Genomic DNA, 18,644 nt, shown 5'->3' with positions numbered 1-18,644 from the left:
TTGCCAGAAATGCTTCCAAAGGGCTGTGGATTCCTCGGCCCCATGCCCTTTCAGGAAAACTCCTTTCTGTAGGATTTCTAATTCTAGGTCCCCTGCTTTCCTTCACGCCAGCACAGCACATTCAGGTAGGTAAGCAGTCCCCCTTTATGGTGATAAGATGTAGCTGAGAATGCACTCTAGGAAGTGGCAATTTGTAGAGCAAGCTGCAGGTCATATTCATGATTTTCAAGATTAGACTGCAGTACTCCCACCCCACTCCCGCCGCAACCATTATTGAAAGAAAGATGAATGCAGCATGGAAAGCTGCACTGCCTAATCCTCCGATAGCTCAGTTGGGAGAGCGGAGGACTGTAGTGGAGAAACAGAAATCCTTAGGTCGCTGGTTCAAATCCGGCTCGGAGGAGTTTCCCCTTTTTTGTTTTCCATAGCTGCTTTCTCTCTTGTTAAAACATTATGTGCCCCTCTGATTGAGAAACATTTCCCTAGCTCCAAATAAATGCTAGGACAGAAGGGTAGACTTCTTCTGCTTTCCAATGAAATTGACCACATAGTCATTTCTGAGGGATGTTGGAAGAGAAATAAACAAGGACCTGCAGATCAGAATTCATTCCAAAGCCTTGACTAAATATATGAAGGCACTTGGAAGACTTCCAGTTTCATTGTACCAAGGTAGATGTTTCGGCAGCCGAACCAGCTAAAACTCACCTACAATGAGTGGCCATGGATATGAAAGAGGGAATCTACAAAGACACCAACTCCTTAAAACTGAGCAAGATGCAATGTGGAGGAATAGTTTACAGATTTGGAGAAAATCTGAGATGTTTCTCTTGACAAAAGAAACACTGCAATGCCCTCTCTGAGGATCGAACTCAGGACCTTCAGATTATGAGACTGACGCGCTGCCTACTGCGCTAAGAAGGCTGCTTGAAACCGCTAACAAATGCGTCTACACACCATGAAGAGGGAAGGTAGCAAAAATGCTGTTCTCATGTTAGAATATCAATACACTTCGGTTGCCTCGCTGGATTAAAATCGTCTGCAGTTATAATGGTCAGAAGACTGCTCTTTCCCAGTGCTTAAACCCACACCCCATACATTTAGCCATGCAAAAGAAATCAGGGCATACCATTCACCTCTCTAAGAAAGATCGTGCCATTTTTTCCTCCACATAACTGAGAATGAAATGGACTAAAACCCAGAATTAACATGCCGCCCCTAGCCGTAGATGCATCTAGATCTCAACACTGTACATGCTAATGTAACATAGCTGTGTGTCCTGCAAAAAGAGAAGGGGTACCTTAAGTCATCTCACAAGATGTGGAAACAGCACTCAACCATATCCTTCTTTGATGTATCCTGAACCAGTTGCCTTGAATACTCTGGCTTTTTTCGATTGCATCTAGCTGTTGTGTGTGGGGAATTATTCATTCTAGAGTCAACCTTATTCCATAAAAAACGGTGCTAGAAAATCCAGCTGTAAATCATATGGAATTCCACACCTGACGCTTCCCATTCCAGTGTCATATGTGGTGAATGTACATTCAATAGAATTCCAGGTTTCCATGCGTGGAGCAAGGTCTCCCTCTACAGGATGTGGGGATGTAGCTCAGTGGTAGAGCGCATGCTTAGCATGTATGAGGCCCCGGGTTCAATCCCCGGCATCTCCAGCTTTTCGCCATGCTAATCTTGCCTTTTGACAGATAGCTAGGCTGGCATCATGAGTAAGGAAGTGAGATGTCATGCAGCTGGTGCCAGAACCCCACTTTCTTCGCCTTGCAAAACCTTTTGAAATGGGGCTATCTCATTTCCCGTGTTTATAGAAAAAAATAATCTTGCTTCCATAAGAAACCAAAGTGGTGATTTATCTTGCCATTCTTAGTATAGAAAACGGGCACAGCTGTCTTGGTCATTTATTTGAATTCTTCCTCTAAACCAGAGACTCTTACCAGAAGGTTTAAGAAAAACAGAATGTTTTCTTCATCCTAATCCCTTCTGAATGGTCCATTAATCTACTGGTTTTGCTTTTCCAGTTCCTTTCACAGAAGCATTAAAAATGCATGTTCTTCATGCTCCGTACGGAGTAATGACTCTCCTAACTTTCTGTCCTTTCCTTCATGTTCCCATGCTGTCATCCTTTTGCCAGAAATGCTTCCAAAGGGCTGTGGATTCCTCGGCCCCATGCCCTTTCAGGAAAACTCCTTTCTGTAGGATTTCTAATTCTAGGTCCCCTGCTTTCCTTCACGCCAGCACAGCACATTCAGGTAGGTAAGCAGTCCCCCTTTATGGTGATAAGATGTAGCTGAGAATGCACTCTAGGAAGTGGCAATTTGTAGAGCAAGCTGCAGGTCATATTCATGATTTTCAAGATTAGACTGCAGTACTCCCACCCCACTCCCGCCGCAACCATTATTGAAAGAAAGATGAATGCAGCATGGAAAGCTGTACTGCCTAATCCTCCGATAGCTCAGTTGGGAGAGCGGAGGACTGTAGTGGAGAAACAGAAATCCTTAGGTCGCTGGTTCAAATCCGGCTCGGAGGAGTTTCCCCTTTTTTGTTTTCCATAGCTGCTTTCTCTCTTGTTAAAACATTATGTGCCCCTCTGATTGAGAAACATTTCCCTAGCTCCAAATAAATGCTAGGACAGAAGGGTAGACTTCTTCTGCTTTCCAATGAAATTGACCACATAGTCATTTCTGAGGGATGTTGGAAGAGAAATAAACAAGGACCTGCAGATCAGAATTCATTCCAAAGCCTTGACTAAATATATGAAGGCACTTGGAAGACTTCCAGTTTCATTGTACCAAGGTAGATGTTTCGGCAGCCGAACCAGCTAAAACTCACCTACAATGAGTGGCCATGGATATGAAAGAGGGAATCTACAAAGACACCAACTCCTTAAAACTGAGCAAGATGCAATGTGGAGGAATAGTTTACAGATTTGGAGAAAATCTGAGATGTTTCTCTTGACAAAAGAAACACTGCAATGCCCTCTCTGAGGATCGAACTCAGGACCTTCAGATTATGAGACTGACGCGCTGCCTACTGCGCTAAGAAGGCTGCTTGAAACCGCTAACAAATGCGTCTACACACCATGAAGAGGGAAGGTAGCAAAAATGCTGTTCTCATGTTGGAATATCAATACACTTCAGTTGCCTCGCTGGATTAAAATCGTCTGCAGTTATAATGGTCAGAAGACTGCTCTTTCCCAGTGCTTAAACCCACACCCCATACATTTAGCCATGCAAAAGAAATCAGGGCATACCATTCACCTCTCTAAGAAAGATCGTGCCATTTTTTCCTCCACATAACTGAGAATGAAATGGACTAAAACCCAGAATTAACATGCCGCCCCTAGCCGTAGATGCATCTAGATCTCAACACTGTACATGCTAATGTAACATAGCTGTGTGTCCTGCAAAAAGAGCAGGGGTACCTTAAGTCATCTCACAAGATGTGGAAACAGCACTCAACCATATCCTTCTTTGATGTATCCTGAACCAGTTGCCTTGAATACTCTGGCTTTTTTCGATTGCATCTAGCTGTTGTGTGTGGGGAATTATTCATTCTAGAGTCAACCTTATTCCATAAAAAACGGTGCTAGAAAATCCAGCTGTAAATCATATGGAATTCCACACCTGACGCTTCCCATTCCAGTGTCATATGTGGTGAATGTACATTCAATAGAATTCCTGGTTTCCATGCGTGGAGCAAGGTCTCCCTCTACAGGATGTGGGGATGTAGCTCAGTGGTAGAGCGCATGCTTAGCATGTATGAGGCCCTGGGTTCAATCCCCGGCATCTCCAGCTTTTCGCCATGCTAATCTTGCCTTTTGACAGATAGCTAGGCTGGCATCATGAGTAAGGAAGTGAGATGTCATGCAGCTGGTGCCAGAACCCCACTTTCTTCGCCTTGCAAAACCTTTTGAAATGGGGCTATCTCATTTCCCGTGTTTATAGAAAAAAATAATCTTGCTTCCATAAGAAACCAAAGTGGTGATTTATCTTGGCATTCTTAGTATAGAAAACGGGCACAGCTGTCTTGGTCATTTATTTGAATTCTTCCTCTAAACCAGAGACTCTTACCAGAAGGTTTAAGAAAAACAGAATGTTTTCTTCATCCTAATCCCTTCTGAATGGTCCATTAATCTACTGGTTTTGCTTTTCCAGTTCCTTTCACAGACGCATTAAAAATGCATGTTCTTCATGCTCCGTACGGAGTAATGACTCTCCTAACTTTCTGTCCTTTCCTTCATGTTCCCATGCTGTCATCCTTTTGCCAGAAATGCTTCCAAAGGGCTGTGGATTCCTCGGCCCCATGCCCTTTCAGGAAAACTCCTTTCTGTAGGATTTCTAATTCTAGGTCCCCTGCTTTCCTTCACGCCAGCACAGCACATTCAGGTAGGTAAGCAGTCCCCCTTTATGGTGATAAGATGTAGCTGAGAATGCACTCTAGGAAGTGGCAATTTGTAGAGCAAGCTGCAGGTCATATTCATGATTTTCAAGATTAGACTGCAGTACTCCCACCCCACTCCCGCCGCAACCATTATTGAAAGAAAGATGAATGCAGCATGGAAAGCTGTACTGCCTAATCCTCCGATAGCTCAGTTGGGAGAGCGGAGGACTGTAGTGGAGAAACAGAAATCCTTAGGTCGCTGGTTCAAATCCGGCTCGGAGGAGTTTCCCCTTTTTTGTTTTCCATAGCTGCTTTCTCTCTTGTTAAAACATTATGTGCCCCTCTGATTGAGAAACATTTCCCTAGCTCCAAATAAATGCTAGGACAGAAGGGTAGACTTCTTCTGCTTTCCAATGAAATTGACCACATAGTCATTTCTGAGGGATGTTGGAAGAGAAATAAACAAGGACCTGCAGATCAGAATTCATTCCAAAGCCTTGACTAAATATATGAAGGCACTTGGAAGACTTCCAGTTTCATTGTACCAAGGTAGATGTTTCGGCAGCCGAACCAGCTAAAACTCACCTACAATGAGTGGCCATGGATATGAAAGAGGGAATCTACAAAGACACCAACTCCTTAAAACTGAGCAAGATGCAATGTGGAGGAATAGTTTACAGATTTGGAGAAAATCTGAGATGTTTCTCTTGACAAAAGAAACACTGCAATGCCCTCTCTGAGGATCGAACTCAGGACCTTCAGATTATGAGACTGACGCGCTGCCTACTGCGCTAAGAAGGCTGCTTGAAACCGCTAACAAATGCGTCTACACACCATGAAGAGGGAAGGTAGCAAAAATGCTGTTCTCATGTTAGAATATCAATACACTTCGGTTGCCTCGCTGGATTAAAATCGTCTGCAGTTATAATGGTCAGAAGACTGCTCTTTCCCAGTGCTTAAACCCACACCCCATACATTTAGCCATGCAAAAGAAATCAGGGCATACCATTCACCTCTCTAAGAAAGATCGTGCCATTTTTTCCTCCACATAACTGAGAATGAAATGGACTAAAACCCAGAATTAACATGCCGCCCCTAGCCGTAGATGCATCTAGATCTCAACACTGTACATGCTAATGTAACATAGCTGTGTGTCCTGCAAAAAGAGCAGGGGTATCTTAAGTCATCTCACAAGATGTGGAAACAGCACTCAACCATATCCTTCTTTGATGTATCCTGAACCAGTTGCCTTGAATACTCTGGCTTTTTTCGATTGCATCTAGCTGTTGTGTGTGGGGAATTATTCATTCTAGAGTCAACCTTATTCCATAAAAAACGGTGCTAGAAAATCCAGCTGTAAATCATATGGAATTCCACACCTGACGCTTCCCATTCCAGTGTCATATGTGGTGAATGTACATTCAATAGAATTCCAGGTTTCCATGCGTGGAGCAAGGTCTCCCTCTACAGGATGTGGGGATGTAGCTCAGTGGTAGAGCGCATGCTTAGCATGTATGAGGCCCCGGGTTCAATCCCCGGCATCTCCAGCTTTTCGCCATGCTAATCTTGCCTTTTGACAGATAGCTAGGCTGGCATCATGAGTAAGGAAGTGAGATGTCATGCAGCTGGTGCCAGAACCCCACTTTCTTCGCCTTGCAAAACCTTTTGAAATGGGGCTATCTCATTTCCCGTGTTTATAGAAAAAAATAATCTTGCTTCCATAAGAAACCAAAGTGGTGATTTATCTTGGCATTCTTAGTATAGAAAACGGGCACAGCTGTCTTGGTCATTTATTTGAATTCTTCCTCTAAACCAGAGACTCTTACCAGAAGGTTTAAGAAAAACAGAATGTTTTCTTCATCCTAATCCCTTCTGAATGGTCCATTAATCTACTGGGTTTGCTTTTCCAGTTCCTTTCACAGAAGCATTAAAAATGCATGTTCTTCATGCTCCGTACGGAGTAATGACTCTCCTAACTTTCTGTCCTTTCCTTCATGTTCCCATGCTGTCATCCTTTTGCCAGAAATGCTTCCAAAGGGCTGTGGATTCCTCGGCCCCATGCCCTTTCAGGAAAACTCCTTTCTGTAGGATTTCTAATTCTAGGTCCCCTGCTTTCCTTCACGCCAGCACAGCACATTCAGGTAGGTAAGCAGTCCCCCTTTATGGTGATAAGATGTAGCTGAGAATGCACTCTAGGAAGTGGCAATTTGTAGAGCAAGCTGCAGGTCATATTCATGATTTTCAAGATTAGACTGCAGTACTCCCACCCCACTCCCGCCGCAACCATTATTGAAAGAAAGATGAATGCAGCATGGAAAGCTGCACTGCCTAATCCTCCGATAGCTCAGTTGGGAGAGCGGAGGACTGTAGTGGAGAAACAGAAATCCTTAGGTCGCTGGTTCAAATCCGGCTCGGAGGAGTTTCCCCTTTTTTGTTTTCCATAGCTGCTTTCTCTCTTGTTAAAACATTATGTGCCCCTCTGATTGAGAAACATTTCCCTAGCTCCAAATAAATGCTAGGACAGAAGGGTAGACTTCTTCTGCTTTCCAATGAAATTGACCACATAGTCATTTCTGAGGGATGTTGGAAGAGAAATAAACAAGGACCTGCAGATCAGAATTCATTCCAAAGCCTTGACTAAATATATGAAGGCACTTGGAAGACTTCCAGTTTCATTGTACCAAGGTAGATGTTTCGGCAGCCGAACCAGCTAAAACTCACCTACAATGAGTGGCCATGGATATGAAAGAGGGAATCTACAAAGACACCAACTCCTTAAAACTGAGCAAGATGCAATGTGGAGGAATAGTTTACAGATTTGGAGAAAATCTGAGATGTTTCTCTTGACAAAAGAAACACTGCAATGCCCTCTCTGAGGATCGAACTCAGGACCTTCAGATTATGAGACTGACGCGCTGCCTACTGCGCTAAGAAGGCTGCTTGAAACCGCTAACAAATGCGTCTACACACCATGAAGAGGGAAGGTAGCAAAAATGCTGTTCTCATGTTAGAATATCAATACACTTCGGTTGCCTCGCTGGATTAAAATCGTCTGCAGTTATAATGGTCAGAAGACTGCTCTTTCCCAGTGCTTAAACCCACACCCCATACATTTAGCCATGCAAAAGAAATCAGGGCATACCATTCACCTCTCTAAGAAAGATCGTGCCATTTTTTCCTCCACATAACTGAGAATGAAATGGACTAAAACCCAGAATTAACATGCCGCCCCTAGCCGTAGATGCATCTAGATCTCAACACTGTACATGCTAATGTAACATAGCTGTGTGTCCTGCAAAAAGAGAAGGGGTACCTTAAGTCATCTCACAAGATGTGGAAACAGCACTCAACCATATCCTTCTTTGATGTATCCTGAACCAGTTGCCTTGAATACTCTGGCTTTTTTCGATTGCATCTAGCTGTTGTGTGTGGGGAATTATTCATTCTAGAGTCAACCTTATTCCATAAAAAACGGTGCTAGAAAATCCAGCTGTAAATCATATGGAATTCCACACCTGACGCTTCCCATTCCAGTGTCATATGTGGTGAATGTACATTCAATAGAATTCCAGGTTTCCATGCGTGGAGCAAGGTCTCCCTCTACAGGATGTGGGGATGTAGCTCAGTGGTAGAGCGCATGCTTAGCATGTATGAGGCCCCGGGTTCAATCCCCGGCATCTCCAGCTTTTCGCCATGCTAATCTTGCCTTTTGACAGATAGCTAGGCTGGCATCATGAGTAAGGAAGTGAGATGTCATGCAGCTGGTGCCAGAACCCCACTTTCTTCGCCTTGCAAAACCTTTTGAAATGGGGCTATCTCATTTCCCGTGTTTATAGAAAAAAATAATCTTGCTTCCATAAGAAACCAAAGTGGTGATTTATCTTGCCATTCTTAGTATAGAAAACGGGCACAGCTGTCTTGGTCATTTATTTGAATTCTTCCTCTAAACCAGAGACTCTTACCAGAAGGTTTAAGAAAAACAGAATGTTTTCTTCATCCTAATCCCTTCTGAATGGTCCATTAATCTACTGGTTTTGCTTTTCCAGTTCCTTTCACAGAAGCATTAAAAATGCATGTTCTTCATGCTCCGTACGGAGTAATGACTCTCCTAACTTTCTGTCCTTTCCTTCATGTTCCCATGCTGTCATCCTTTTGCCAGAAATGCTTCCAAAGGGCTGTGGATTCCTCGGCCCCATGCCCTTTCAGGAAAACTCCTTTCTGTAGGATTTCTAATTCTAGGTCCCCTGCTTTCCTTCACGCCAGCACAGCACATTCAGGTAGGTAAGCAGTCCCCCTTTATGGTGATAAGATGTAGCTGAGAATGCACTCTAGGAAGTGGCAATTTGTAGAGCAAGCTGCAGGTCATATTCATGATTTTCAAGATTAGACTGCAGTACTCCCACCCCACTCCCGCCGCAACCATTATTGAAAGAAAGATGAATGCAGCATGGAAAGCTGTACTGCCTAATCCTCCGATAGCTCAGTTGGGAGAGCGGAGGACTGTAGTGGAGAAACAGAAATCCTTAGGTCGCTGGTTCAAATCCGGCTCGGAGGAGTTTCCCCTTTTTTGTTTTCCATAGCTGCTTTCTCTCTTGTTAAAACATTATGTGCCCCTCTGATTGAGAAACATTTCCCTAGCTCCAAATAAATGCTAGGACAGAAGGGTAGACTTCTTCTGCTTTCCAATGAAATTGACCACATAGTCATTTCTGAGGGATGTTGGAAGAGAAATAAACAAGGACCTGCAGATCAGAATTCATTCCAAAGCCTTGACTAAATATATGAAGGCACTTGGAAGACTTCCAGTTTCATTGTACCAAGGTAGATGTTTCGGCAGCCGAACCAGCTAAAACTCACCTACAATGAGTGGCCATGGATATGAAAGAGGGAATCTACAAAGACACCAACTCCTTAAAACTGAGCAAGATGCAATGTGGAGGAATAGTTTACAGATTTGGAGAAAATCTGAGATGTTTCTCTTGACAAAAGAAACACTGCAATGCCCTCTCTGAGGATCGAACTCAGGACCTTCAGATTATGAGACTGACGCGCTGCCTACTGCGCTAAGAAGGCTGCTTGAAACCGCTAACAAATGCGTCTACACACCATGAAGAGGGAAGGTAGCAAAAATGCTGTTCTCATGTTGGAATATCAATACACTTCAGTTGCCTCGCTGGATTAAAATCGTCTGCAGTTATAATGGTCAGAAGACTGCTCTTTCCCAGTGCTTAAACCCACACCCCATACATTTAGCCATGCAAAAGAAATCAGGGCATACCATTCACCTCTCTAAGAAAGATCGTGCCATTTTTTCCTCCACATAACTGAGAATGAAATGGACTAAAACCCAGAATTAACATGCCGCCCCTAGCCGTAGATGCATCTAGATCTCAACACTGTACATGCTAATGTAACATAGCTGTGTGTCCTGCAAAAAGAGCAGGGGTACCTTAAGTCATCTCACAAGATGTGGAAACAGCACTCAACCATATCCTTCTTTGATGTATCCTGAACCAGTTGCCTTGAATACTCTGGCTTTTTTCGATTGCATCTAGCTGTTGTGTGTGGGGAATTATTCATTCTAGAGTCAACCTTATTCCATAAAAAACGGTGCTAGAAAATCCAGCTGTAAATCATATGGAATTCCACACCTGACGCTTCCCATTCCAGTGTCATATGTGGTGAATGTACATTCAATAGAATTCCTGGTTTCCATGCGTGGAGCAAGGTCTCCCTCTACAGGATGTGGGGATGTAGCTCAGTGGTAGAGCGCATGCTTAGCATGTATGAGGCCCTGGGTTCAATCCCCGGCATCTCCAGCTTTTCGCCATGCTAATCTTGCCTTTTGACAGATAGCTAGGCTGGCATCATGAGTAAGGAAGTGAGATGTCATGCAGCTGGTGCCAGAACCCCACTTTCTTCGCCTTGCAAAACCTTTTGAAATGGGGCTATCTCATTTCCCGTGTTTATAGAAAAAAATAATCTTGCTTCCATAAGAAACCAAAGTGGTGATTTATCTTGGCATTCTTAGTATAGAAAACGGGCACAGCTGTCTTGGTCATTTATTTGAATTCTTCCTCTAAACCAGAGACTCTTACCAGAAGGTTTAAGAAAAACAGAATGTTTTCTTCATCCTAATCCCTTCTGAATGGTCCATTAATCTACTGGTTTTGCTTTTCCAGTTCCTTTCACAGACGCATTAAAAATGCATGTTCTTCATGCTCCGTACGGAGTAATGACTCTCCTAACTTTCTGTCCTTTCCTTCATGTTCCCATGCTGTCATCCTTTTGCCAGAAATGCTTCCAAAGGGCTGTGGATTCCTCGGCCCCATGCCCTTTCAGGAAAACTCCTTTCTGTAGGATTTCTAATTCTAGGTCCCCTGCTTTCCTTCACGCCAGCACAGCACATTCAGGTAGGTAAGCAGTCCCCCTTTATGGTGATAAGATGTAGCTGAGAATGCACTCTAGGAAGTGGCAATTTGTAGAGCAAGCTGCAGGTCATATTCATGATTTTCAAGATTAGACTGCAGTACTCCCACCCCACTCCCGCCGCAACCATTATTGAAAGAAAGATGAATGCAGCATGGAAAGCTGTACTGCCTAATCCTCCGATAGCTCAGTTGGGAGAGCGGAGGACTGTAGTGGAGAAACAGAAATCCTTAGGTCGCTGGTTCAAATCCGGCTCGGAGGAGTTTCCCCTTTTTTGTTTTCCATAGCTGCTTTCTCTCTTGTTAAAACATTATGTGCCCCTCTGATTGAGAAACATTTCCCTAGCTCCAAATAAATGCTAGGACAGAAGGGTAGACTTCTTCTGCTTTCCAATGAAATTGACCACATAGTCATTTCTGAGGGATGTTGGAAGAGAAATAAACAAGGACCTGCAGATCAGAATTCATTCCAAAGCCTTGACTAAATATATGAAGGCACTTGGAAGACTTCCAGTTTCATTGTACCAAGGTAGATGTTTCGGCAGCCGAACCAGCTAAAACTCACCTACAATGAGTGGCCATGGATATGAAAGAGGGAATCTACAAAGACACCAACTCCTTAAAACTGAGCAAGATGCAATGTGGAGGAATAGTTTACAGATTTGGAGAAAATCTGAGATGTTTCTCTTGACAAAAGAAACACTGCAATGCCCTCTCTGAGGATCGAACTCAGGACCTTCAGATTATGAGACTGACGCGCTGCCTACTGCGCTAAGAAGGCTGCTTGAAACCGCTAACAAATGCGTCTACACACCATGAAGAGGGAAGGTAGCAAAAATGCTGTTCTCATGTTAGAATATCAATACACTTCGGTTGCCTCGCTGGATTAAAATCGTCTGCAGTTATAATGGTCAGAAGACTGCTCTTTCCCAGTGCTTAAACCCACACCCCATACATTTAGCCATGCAAAAGAAATCAGGGCATACCATTCACCTCTCTAAGAAAGATCGTGCCATTTTTTCCTCCACATAACTGAGAATGAAATGGACTAAAACCCAGAATTAACATGCCGCCCCTAGCCGTAGATGCATCTAGATCTCAACACTGTACATGCTAATGTAACATAGCTGTGTGTCCTGCAAAAAGAGCAGGGGTACCTTAAGTCATCTCACAAGATGTGGAAACAGCACTCAACCATATCCTTCTTTGATGTATCCTGAACCAGTTGCCTTGAATACTCTGGCTTTTTTCGATTGCATCTAGCTGTTGTGTGTGGGGAATTATTCATTCTAGAGTCAACCTTATTCCATAAAAAACGGTGCTAGAAAATCCAGCTGTAAATCATATGGAATTCCACACCTGACGCTTCCCATTCCAGTGTCATATGTGGTGAATGTACATTCAATAGAATTCCTGGTTTCCATGCGTGGAGCAAGGTCTCCCTCTACAGGATGTGGGGATGTAGCTCAGTGGTAGAGCGCATGCTTAGCATGTATGAGGCCCTGGGTTCAATCCCCGGCATCTCCAGCTTTTCGCCATGCTAATCTTGCCTTTTGACAGATAGCTAGGCTGGCATCATGAGTAAGGAAGTGAGATGTCATGCAGCTGGTGCCAGAACCCCACTTTCTTCGCCTTGCAAAACCTTTTGAAATGGGGCTATCTCATTTCCCGTGTTTATAGAAAAAAATAATCTTGCTTCCATAAGAAACCAAAGTGGTGATTTATCTTGGCATTCTTAGTATAGAAAACGGGCACAGCTGTCTTGGTCATTTATTTGAATTCTTCCTCTAAACCAGAGACTCTTACCAGAAGGTTTAAGAAAAACAGAATGTTTTCTTCATCCTAATCCCTTCTGAATGGTCCATTAATCTACTGGTTTTGCTTTTCCAGTTCCTTTCACAGACGCATTAAAAATGCATGTTCTTCATGCTCCGTACGGAGTAATGACTCTCCTAACTTTCTGTCCTTTCCTTCATGTTCCCATGCTGTCATCCTTTTGCCAGAAATGCTTCCAAAGGGCTGTGGATTCCTCGGCCCCATGCCCTTTCAGGAAAACTCCTTTCTGTAGGATTTCTAATTCTAGGTCCCCTGCTTTCCTTCACGCCAGCACAGCACATTCAGGTAGGTAAGCAGTCCCCCTTTATGGTGATAAGATGTAGCTGAGAATGCACTCTAGGAAGTGGCAATTTGTAGAGCAAGCTGCAGGTCATATTCATGATTTTCAAGATTAGACTGCAGTACTCCCACCCCACTCCCGCCGCAACCATTATTGAAAGAAAGATGAATGCAGCATGGAAAGCTGTACTGCCTAATCCTCCGATAGCTCAGTTGGGAGAGCGGAGGACTGTAGTGGAGAAACAGAAATCCTTAGGTCGCTGGTTCAAATCCGGCTCGGAGGAGTTTCCCCTTTTTTGTTTTCCATAGCTGCTTTCTCTCTTGTTAAAACATTATGTGCCCCTCTGATTGAGAAACATTTCCCTAGCTCCAAATAAATGCTAGGACAGAAGGGTAGACTTCTTCTGCTTTCCAATGAAATTGACCACATAGTCATTTCTGAGGGATGTTGGAAGAGAAATAAACAAGGACCTGCAGATCAGAATTCATTCCAAAGCCTTGACTAAATATATGAAGGCACTTGGAAGACTTCCAGTTTCATTGTACCAAGGTAGATGTTTCGGCAGCCGAACCAGCTAAAACTCACCTACAATGAGTGGCCATGGATATGAAAGAGGGAATCTACAAAGACACCAACTCCTTAAAACTGAGCAAGATGCAATGTGGAGGAATAGTTTACAGATTTGGAGAAAATCTGAGATGTTTCTCTTGACAAAAGAAACACTGCAATGCCCTCTCTGAGGATCGAACTCAGGACCTTCAGATTATGAGACTGACGCGCTGCCTACTGCGCTAAGAAGGCTGCTTGAAACCGCTAACAAATGCGTCTACACACCATGAAGAGGGAAGGTAGCAAAAATGCTGTTCTCATGTTAGAATATCAATACACTTCGGTTGCCTCGCTGGATTAAAATCGTCTGCAGTTATAATGGTCAGAAGACTGCTCTTTCCCAGTGCTTAAACCCACACCCCATACATTTAGCCATGCAAAAGAAATCAGGGCATACCATTCACCTCTCTAAGAAAGATCGTGCCATTTTTTCCTCCACATAACTGAGAATGAAATGGACTAAAACCCAGAATTAACATGCCGCCCCTAGCCGTAGATGCATCTAGATCTCAACACTGTACATGCTAATGTAACATAGCTGTGTGTCCTGCAAAAAGAGCAGGGGTACCTTAAGTCATCTCACAAGATGTGGAAACAGCACTCAACCATATCCTTCTTTGATGTATCCTGAACCAGTTGCCTTGAATACTCTGGCTTTTTTCGATTGCATCTAGCTGTTGTGTGTGGGGAATTATTCATTCTAGAGTCAACCTTATTCCATAAAAAACGGTGCTAGAAAATCCAGCTGTAAATCATATGGAATTCCACACCTGACGCTTCCCATTCCAGTGTCATATGTGGTGAATGTACATTCAATAGAATTCCAGGTTTCCATGCGTGGAGCAAGGTCTCCCTCTACAGGATGTGGGGATGTAGCTCAGTGGTAGAGCGCATGCTTAGCATGTATGAGGCCCCGGGTTCAATCCCCGGCATCTCCAGCTTTTCGCCATGCTAATCTTGCCTTTTGACAGATAGCTAGGCTGGCATCATGAGTAAGGAAGTGAGATGTCATGCAGCTGGTGCCAGAACCCCACTTTCTTCGCCTTGCAAAACCTTTTGAAATGGGGCTATCTCATTTCCCGTGTTTATAGAAAAAAATAATCTTGCTTCCATAAGAAACCAAAGTGGTGATTTATCTTGGCATTCTTAGTATAGAAAACGGGCACAGCTGTCTTGGTCATTTATTTGAATTCTTCCTCTAAACCAGAGACTCTTACCAGAAGGTTTAAGAAAAACAGAATGTTTTCTTCATCCTAATCCCTTCTGAATGGTCCATTAATCTACTGGTTTTGCTTTTCCAGTTCCTTTCACAGAAGCATTAAAAATGCATGTTCTTCATGCTCCGTACGGAGTAATGACTCTCCTAACTTTCTGTCCTTTCCTTCATGTTCCCATGCTGTCATCCTTTTGCCAGAAATGCTTCCAAAGGGCTGTGGATTCCTCGGCCCCATGCCCTTTCAGGAAAACTCCTTTCTGTAGGATTTCTAATTCTAGGTCCCCTGCTTTCCTTCACGCCAGCACAGCACATTCAGGTAGGTAAGCAGTCCCCCTTTATGGTGATAAGATGTAGCTGAGAATGCACTCTAGGAAGTGGCAATTTGTAGAGCAAGCTGCAGGTCATATTCATGATTTTCAAGATTAGACTGCAGTACTCCCACCCCACTCCCGCCGCAACCATTATTGAAAGAAAGATGAATGCAGCATGGAAAGCTGTACTGCCTAATCCTCCGATAGCTCAGTTGGGAGAGCGGAGGACTGTAGTGGAGAAACAGAAATCCTTAGGTCGCTGGTTCAAATCCGGCTCGGAGGAGTTTCCCCTTTTTTGTTTTCCATAGCTGCTTTCTCTCTTGTTAAAACATTATGTGCCCCTCTGATTGAGAAACATTTCCCTAGCTCCAAATAAATGCTAGGACAGAAGGGTAGACTTCTTCTGCTTTCCAATGAAATTGACCACATAGTCATTTCTGAGGGATGTTGGAAGAGAAATAAACAAGGACCTGCAGATCAGAATTCATTCCAAAGCCTTGACTAAATATATGAAGGCACTTGGAAGACTTCCAGTTTCATTGTACCAAGGTAGATGTTTCGGCAGCCGAACCAGCTAAAACTCACCTACAATGAGTGGCCATGGATATGAAAGAGGGAATCTACAAAGACACCAACTCCTTAAAACTGAGCAAGATGCAATGTGGAGGAATAGTTTACAGATTTGGAGAAAATCTGAGATGTTTCTCTTGACAAAAGAAACACTGCAATGCCCTCTCTGAGGATCGAACTCAGGACCTTCAGATTATGAGACTGACGCGCTGCCTACTGCGCTAAGAAGGCTGCTTGAAACCGCTAACAAATGCGTCTACACACCATGAAGAGGGAAGGTAGCAAAAATGCTGTTCTCATGTTAGAATATCAATACACTTCGGTTGCCTCGCTGGATTAAAATCGTCTGCAGTTATAATGGTCAGAAGACTGCTCTTTCCCAGTGCTTAAACCCACACCCCATACATTTAGCCATGCAAAAGAAATCAGGGCATACCATTCACCTCTCTAAGAAAGATCGTGCCATTTTTTCCTCCACATAACTGAGAATGAAATGGACTAAAACCCAGAATTAACATGCCGCCCCTAGCCGTAGATGCATCTAGATCTCAACACTGTACATGCTAATGTAACATAGCTGTGTGTCCTGCAAAAAGAGAAGGGGTACCTTAAGTCATCTCACAAGATGTGGAAACAGCACTCAACCATATCCTTCTTTGATGTATCCTGAACCAGTTGCCTTGAATACTCTGGCTTTTTTCGATTGCATCTAGCTGTTGTGTGTGGGGAATTATTCATTCTAGAGTCAACCTTATTCCATAAAAAACGGTGCTAGAAAATCCAGCTGTAAATCATATGGAATTCCACACCTGACGCTTCCCATTCCAGTGTCATATGTGGTGAATGTACATTCAATAGAATTCCAGGTTTCCATGCGTGGAGCAAGGTCTCCCTCTACAGGATGTGGGGATGTAGCTCAGTGGTAGAGCGCATGCTTAGCATGTATGAGGCCCCGGGTTCAATCCCCGGCATCTCCAGCTTTTCGCCATGCTAATCTTGCCTTTTGACAGATAGCTAGGCTGGCATCATGAGTAAGGAAGTGAGATGTCATGCAGCTGGTGCCAGAACCCCACTTTCTTCGCCTTGCAAAACCTTTTGAAATGGGGCAATCTCATTTCCCGTGTTTATAGAAAAAAATAATCTTGCTTCCATAAGAAACCAAAGTGGTGATTTATCTTGGCATTCTTAGTATAGAAAACGGGCACAGCTGTCTTGGTCATTTATTTGAATTCTTCCTCTAAACCAGAGACTCTTACCAGAAGGTTTAAGAAAAACAGAATGTTTTCTTCATCCTAATCCCTTCTGAATGGTCCATTAATCTACTGGTTTTGCTTTTCCAGTTCCTTTCACAGACGCATTAAAAATGCATGTTCTTCATGCTCCGTACGGAGTAATGACTCTCCTAACTTTCTGTCCTTTCCTTCATGTTCCCATGCTGTCATCCTTTTGCCAGAAATGCTTCCAAAGGGCTGTGGATTCCTCGGCCCCATGCCCTTTCAGGAAAACTCCTTTCTGTAGGATTTCTAATTCTAGGTCCCCTGCTTTCCTTCACGCCAGCACAGCACATTCAGGTAGGTAAGCAGTCCCCCTTTATGGTGATAAGATGTAGCTGAGAATGCACTCTAGGAAGTGGCAATTTGTAGAGCAAGCTGCAGGTCATATTCATGATTTTCAAGATTAGACTGCAGTACTCCCACCCCACTCCCGCCGCAACCATTATTGAAAGAAAGATGAATGCAGCATGGAAAGCTGTACTGCCTAATCCTCCGATAGCTCAGTTGGGAGAGCGGAGGACTGTAGTGGAGAAACAGAAATCCTTAGGTCGCTGGTTCAAATCCGGCTCGGAGGAGTTTCCCCTTTTTTGTTTTCCATAGCTGCTTTCTCTCTTGTTAAAACATTATGTGCCCCTCTGATTGAGAAACATTTCCCTAGCTCCAAATAAATGCTAGGACAGAAGGGTAGACTTCTTCTGCTTTCCAATGAAATTGACCACATAGTCATTTCTGAGGGATGTTGGAAGAGAAATAAACAAGGACCTGCAGATCAGAATTCATTCCAAAGCCTTGACTAAATATATGAAGGCACTTGGAAGACTTCCAGTTTCATTGTACCAAGGTAGATGTTTCGGCAGCCGAACCAGCTAAAACTCACCTACAATGAGTGGCCATGGATATGAAAGAGGGAATCTACAAAGACACCAACTCCTTAAAACTGAGCAAGATGCAATGTGGAGGAATAGTTTACAGATTTGGAGAAAATCTGAGATGTTTCTCTTGACAAAAGAAACACTGCAATGCCCTCTCTGAGGATCGAACTCAGGACCTTCAGATTATGAGACTGACGCGCTGCCTACTGCGCTAAGAAGGCTGCTTGAAACCGCTAACAAATGCGTCTACACACCATGAAGAGGGAAGGTAGCAAAAATGCTGTTCTCATGTTAGAATATCAATACACTTCGGTTGCCTCGCTGGATTAAAATCGTCTGCAGTTATAATGGTCAGAAGACTGCTCTTTCCCAGTGCTTAAACCCACACCCCATACATTTAGCCATGCAAAAGAAATCAGGGCATACCATTCACCTCTCTAAGAAAGATCGTGCCATTTTTTCCTCCACATAACTGAGAATGAAATGGACTAAAACCCAGAATTAACATGCCGCCCCTAGCCGTAGATGCATCTAGATCTCAACACTGTACATGCTAATGTAACATAGCTGTGTGTCCTGCAAAAAGAGCAGGGGTACCTTAAGTCATCTCACAAGATGTGGAAACAGCACTCAACCATATCCTTCTTTGATGTATCCTGAACCAGTTGCCTTGAATACTCTGGCTTTTTTCGATTGCATCTAGCTGTTGTGTGTGGGGAATTATTCATTCTAGAGTCAACCTTATTCCATAAAAAACGGTGCTAGAAAATCCAGCTGTAAATCATATGGAATTCCACACCTGACGCTTCCCATTCCAGTGTCATATGTGGTGAATGTACATTCAATAGAATTCCAG

The 18,644-nt window shown here is 43.5% G+C and overlaps 26 non-coding genes across 26 annotated transcripts; 17 read left to right on the top strand and 9 right to left on the bottom strand.

The window, feature by feature from the left end:
* Positions 1–317: 317 nt before the first annotated feature.
* Positions 318–403, top strand: TRNAY-GUA (transfer RNA tyrosine (anticodon GUA)). The gene is given in 2 exon segments: positions 318–354; positions 368–403. It is a non-coding gene; the product is annotated as a tRNA-Tyr (tRNA).
* A 445-nt stretch (positions 404–848) lies between these two features.
* On the bottom strand, positions 849–921 carry TRNAM-CAU (transfer RNA methionine (anticodon CAU)). The gene has a single exon. It is a non-coding gene; the product is annotated as a tRNA-Met (tRNA).
* Positions 922–1,595: 674 nt separating this feature from the next.
* Positions 1,596–1,667, top strand: TRNAA-AGC (transfer RNA alanine (anticodon AGC)). Its single transcript has one exon. It is a non-coding gene; the product is annotated as a tRNA-Ala (tRNA).
* A 786-nt stretch (positions 1,668–2,453) lies between these two features.
* TRNAY-GUA (transfer RNA tyrosine (anticodon GUA)) lies at positions 2,454–2,539 on the top strand. The gene is given in 2 exon segments: positions 2,454–2,490; positions 2,504–2,539. It is a non-coding gene; the product is annotated as a tRNA-Tyr (tRNA).
* Positions 2,540–2,984: 445 nt separating this feature from the next.
* On the bottom strand, positions 2,985–3,057 carry TRNAM-CAU (transfer RNA methionine (anticodon CAU)). Its single transcript has one exon. It is a non-coding gene; the product is annotated as a tRNA-Met (tRNA).
* Positions 3,058–3,731: 674 nt separating this feature from the next.
* TRNAA-AGC (transfer RNA alanine (anticodon AGC)) lies at positions 3,732–3,803 on the top strand. The gene has a single exon. It is a non-coding gene; the product is annotated as a tRNA-Ala (tRNA).
* A 786-nt stretch (positions 3,804–4,589) lies between these two features.
* TRNAY-GUA (transfer RNA tyrosine (anticodon GUA)) lies at positions 4,590–4,675 on the top strand. The gene is given in 2 exon segments: positions 4,590–4,626; positions 4,640–4,675. It is a non-coding gene; the product is annotated as a tRNA-Tyr (tRNA).
* Positions 4,676–5,120: 445 nt separating this feature from the next.
* TRNAM-CAU (transfer RNA methionine (anticodon CAU)) lies at positions 5,121–5,193 on the bottom strand. The gene has a single exon. It is a non-coding gene; the product is annotated as a tRNA-Met (tRNA).
* A 674-nt stretch (positions 5,194–5,867) lies between these two features.
* TRNAA-AGC (transfer RNA alanine (anticodon AGC)) lies at positions 5,868–5,939 on the top strand. The gene has a single exon. It is a non-coding gene; the product is annotated as a tRNA-Ala (tRNA).
* Positions 5,940–6,725: 786 nt separating this feature from the next.
* On the top strand, positions 6,726–6,811 carry TRNAY-GUA (transfer RNA tyrosine (anticodon GUA)). Its single transcript is given in 2 exon segments — positions 6,726–6,762; positions 6,776–6,811. It is a non-coding gene; the product is annotated as a tRNA-Tyr (tRNA).
* Positions 6,812–7,256: 445 nt separating this feature from the next.
* TRNAM-CAU (transfer RNA methionine (anticodon CAU)) lies at positions 7,257–7,329 on the bottom strand. The gene has a single exon. It is a non-coding gene; the product is annotated as a tRNA-Met (tRNA).
* Positions 7,330–8,003: 674 nt separating this feature from the next.
* On the top strand, positions 8,004–8,075 carry TRNAA-AGC (transfer RNA alanine (anticodon AGC)). The gene has a single exon. It is a non-coding gene; the product is annotated as a tRNA-Ala (tRNA).
* A 786-nt stretch (positions 8,076–8,861) lies between these two features.
* Positions 8,862–8,947, top strand: TRNAY-GUA (transfer RNA tyrosine (anticodon GUA)). Its single transcript is given in 2 exon segments — positions 8,862–8,898; positions 8,912–8,947. It is a non-coding gene; the product is annotated as a tRNA-Tyr (tRNA).
* A 445-nt stretch (positions 8,948–9,392) lies between these two features.
* TRNAM-CAU (transfer RNA methionine (anticodon CAU)) lies at positions 9,393–9,465 on the bottom strand. The gene has a single exon. It is a non-coding gene; the product is annotated as a tRNA-Met (tRNA).
* Positions 9,466–10,139: 674 nt separating this feature from the next.
* On the top strand, positions 10,140–10,211 carry TRNAA-AGC (transfer RNA alanine (anticodon AGC)). The gene has a single exon. It is a non-coding gene; the product is annotated as a tRNA-Ala (tRNA).
* Positions 10,212–10,997: 786 nt separating this feature from the next.
* Positions 10,998–11,083, top strand: TRNAY-GUA (transfer RNA tyrosine (anticodon GUA)). Its single transcript is given in 2 exon segments — positions 10,998–11,034; positions 11,048–11,083. It is a non-coding gene; the product is annotated as a tRNA-Tyr (tRNA).
* A 445-nt stretch (positions 11,084–11,528) lies between these two features.
* Positions 11,529–11,601, bottom strand: TRNAM-CAU (transfer RNA methionine (anticodon CAU)). The gene has a single exon. It is a non-coding gene; the product is annotated as a tRNA-Met (tRNA).
* Positions 11,602–12,275: 674 nt separating this feature from the next.
* On the top strand, positions 12,276–12,347 carry TRNAA-AGC (transfer RNA alanine (anticodon AGC)). The gene has a single exon. It is a non-coding gene; the product is annotated as a tRNA-Ala (tRNA).
* A 786-nt stretch (positions 12,348–13,133) lies between these two features.
* Positions 13,134–13,219, top strand: TRNAY-GUA (transfer RNA tyrosine (anticodon GUA)). Its single transcript is given in 2 exon segments — positions 13,134–13,170; positions 13,184–13,219. It is a non-coding gene; the product is annotated as a tRNA-Tyr (tRNA).
* A 445-nt stretch (positions 13,220–13,664) lies between these two features.
* TRNAM-CAU (transfer RNA methionine (anticodon CAU)) lies at positions 13,665–13,737 on the bottom strand. Its single transcript has one exon. It is a non-coding gene; the product is annotated as a tRNA-Met (tRNA).
* A 674-nt stretch (positions 13,738–14,411) lies between these two features.
* TRNAA-AGC (transfer RNA alanine (anticodon AGC)) lies at positions 14,412–14,483 on the top strand. Its single transcript has one exon. It is a non-coding gene; the product is annotated as a tRNA-Ala (tRNA).
* Positions 14,484–15,269: 786 nt separating this feature from the next.
* On the top strand, positions 15,270–15,355 carry TRNAY-GUA (transfer RNA tyrosine (anticodon GUA)). The gene is given in 2 exon segments: positions 15,270–15,306; positions 15,320–15,355. It is a non-coding gene; the product is annotated as a tRNA-Tyr (tRNA).
* Positions 15,356–15,800: 445 nt separating this feature from the next.
* Positions 15,801–15,873, bottom strand: TRNAM-CAU (transfer RNA methionine (anticodon CAU)). Its single transcript has one exon. It is a non-coding gene; the product is annotated as a tRNA-Met (tRNA).
* A 674-nt stretch (positions 15,874–16,547) lies between these two features.
* Positions 16,548–16,619, top strand: TRNAA-AGC (transfer RNA alanine (anticodon AGC)). Its single transcript has one exon. It is a non-coding gene; the product is annotated as a tRNA-Ala (tRNA).
* Positions 16,620–17,405: 786 nt separating this feature from the next.
* Positions 17,406–17,491, top strand: TRNAY-GUA (transfer RNA tyrosine (anticodon GUA)). Its single transcript is given in 2 exon segments — positions 17,406–17,442; positions 17,456–17,491. It is a non-coding gene; the product is annotated as a tRNA-Tyr (tRNA).
* Positions 17,492–17,936: 445 nt separating this feature from the next.
* Positions 17,937–18,009, bottom strand: TRNAM-CAU (transfer RNA methionine (anticodon CAU)). Its single transcript has one exon. It is a non-coding gene; the product is annotated as a tRNA-Met (tRNA).
* Between the last annotated feature and the right edge of the window lie 635 nt (positions 18,010–18,644).

Source organism: Pleurodeles waltl, unplaced genomic scaffold, assembly GCF_031143425.1.
Source record: "Pleurodeles waltl isolate 20211129_DDA unplaced genomic scaffold, aPleWal1.hap1.20221129 scaffold_107, whole genome shotgun sequence".
NCBI lineage: Eukaryota > Metazoa > Chordata > Amphibia > Caudata > Salamandridae > Pleurodeles > Pleurodeles waltl.
The sequence above is the reverse complement of the archived record's forward strand: the minus strand, read 5'-3'. Positions and strand labels throughout refer to the sequence as shown.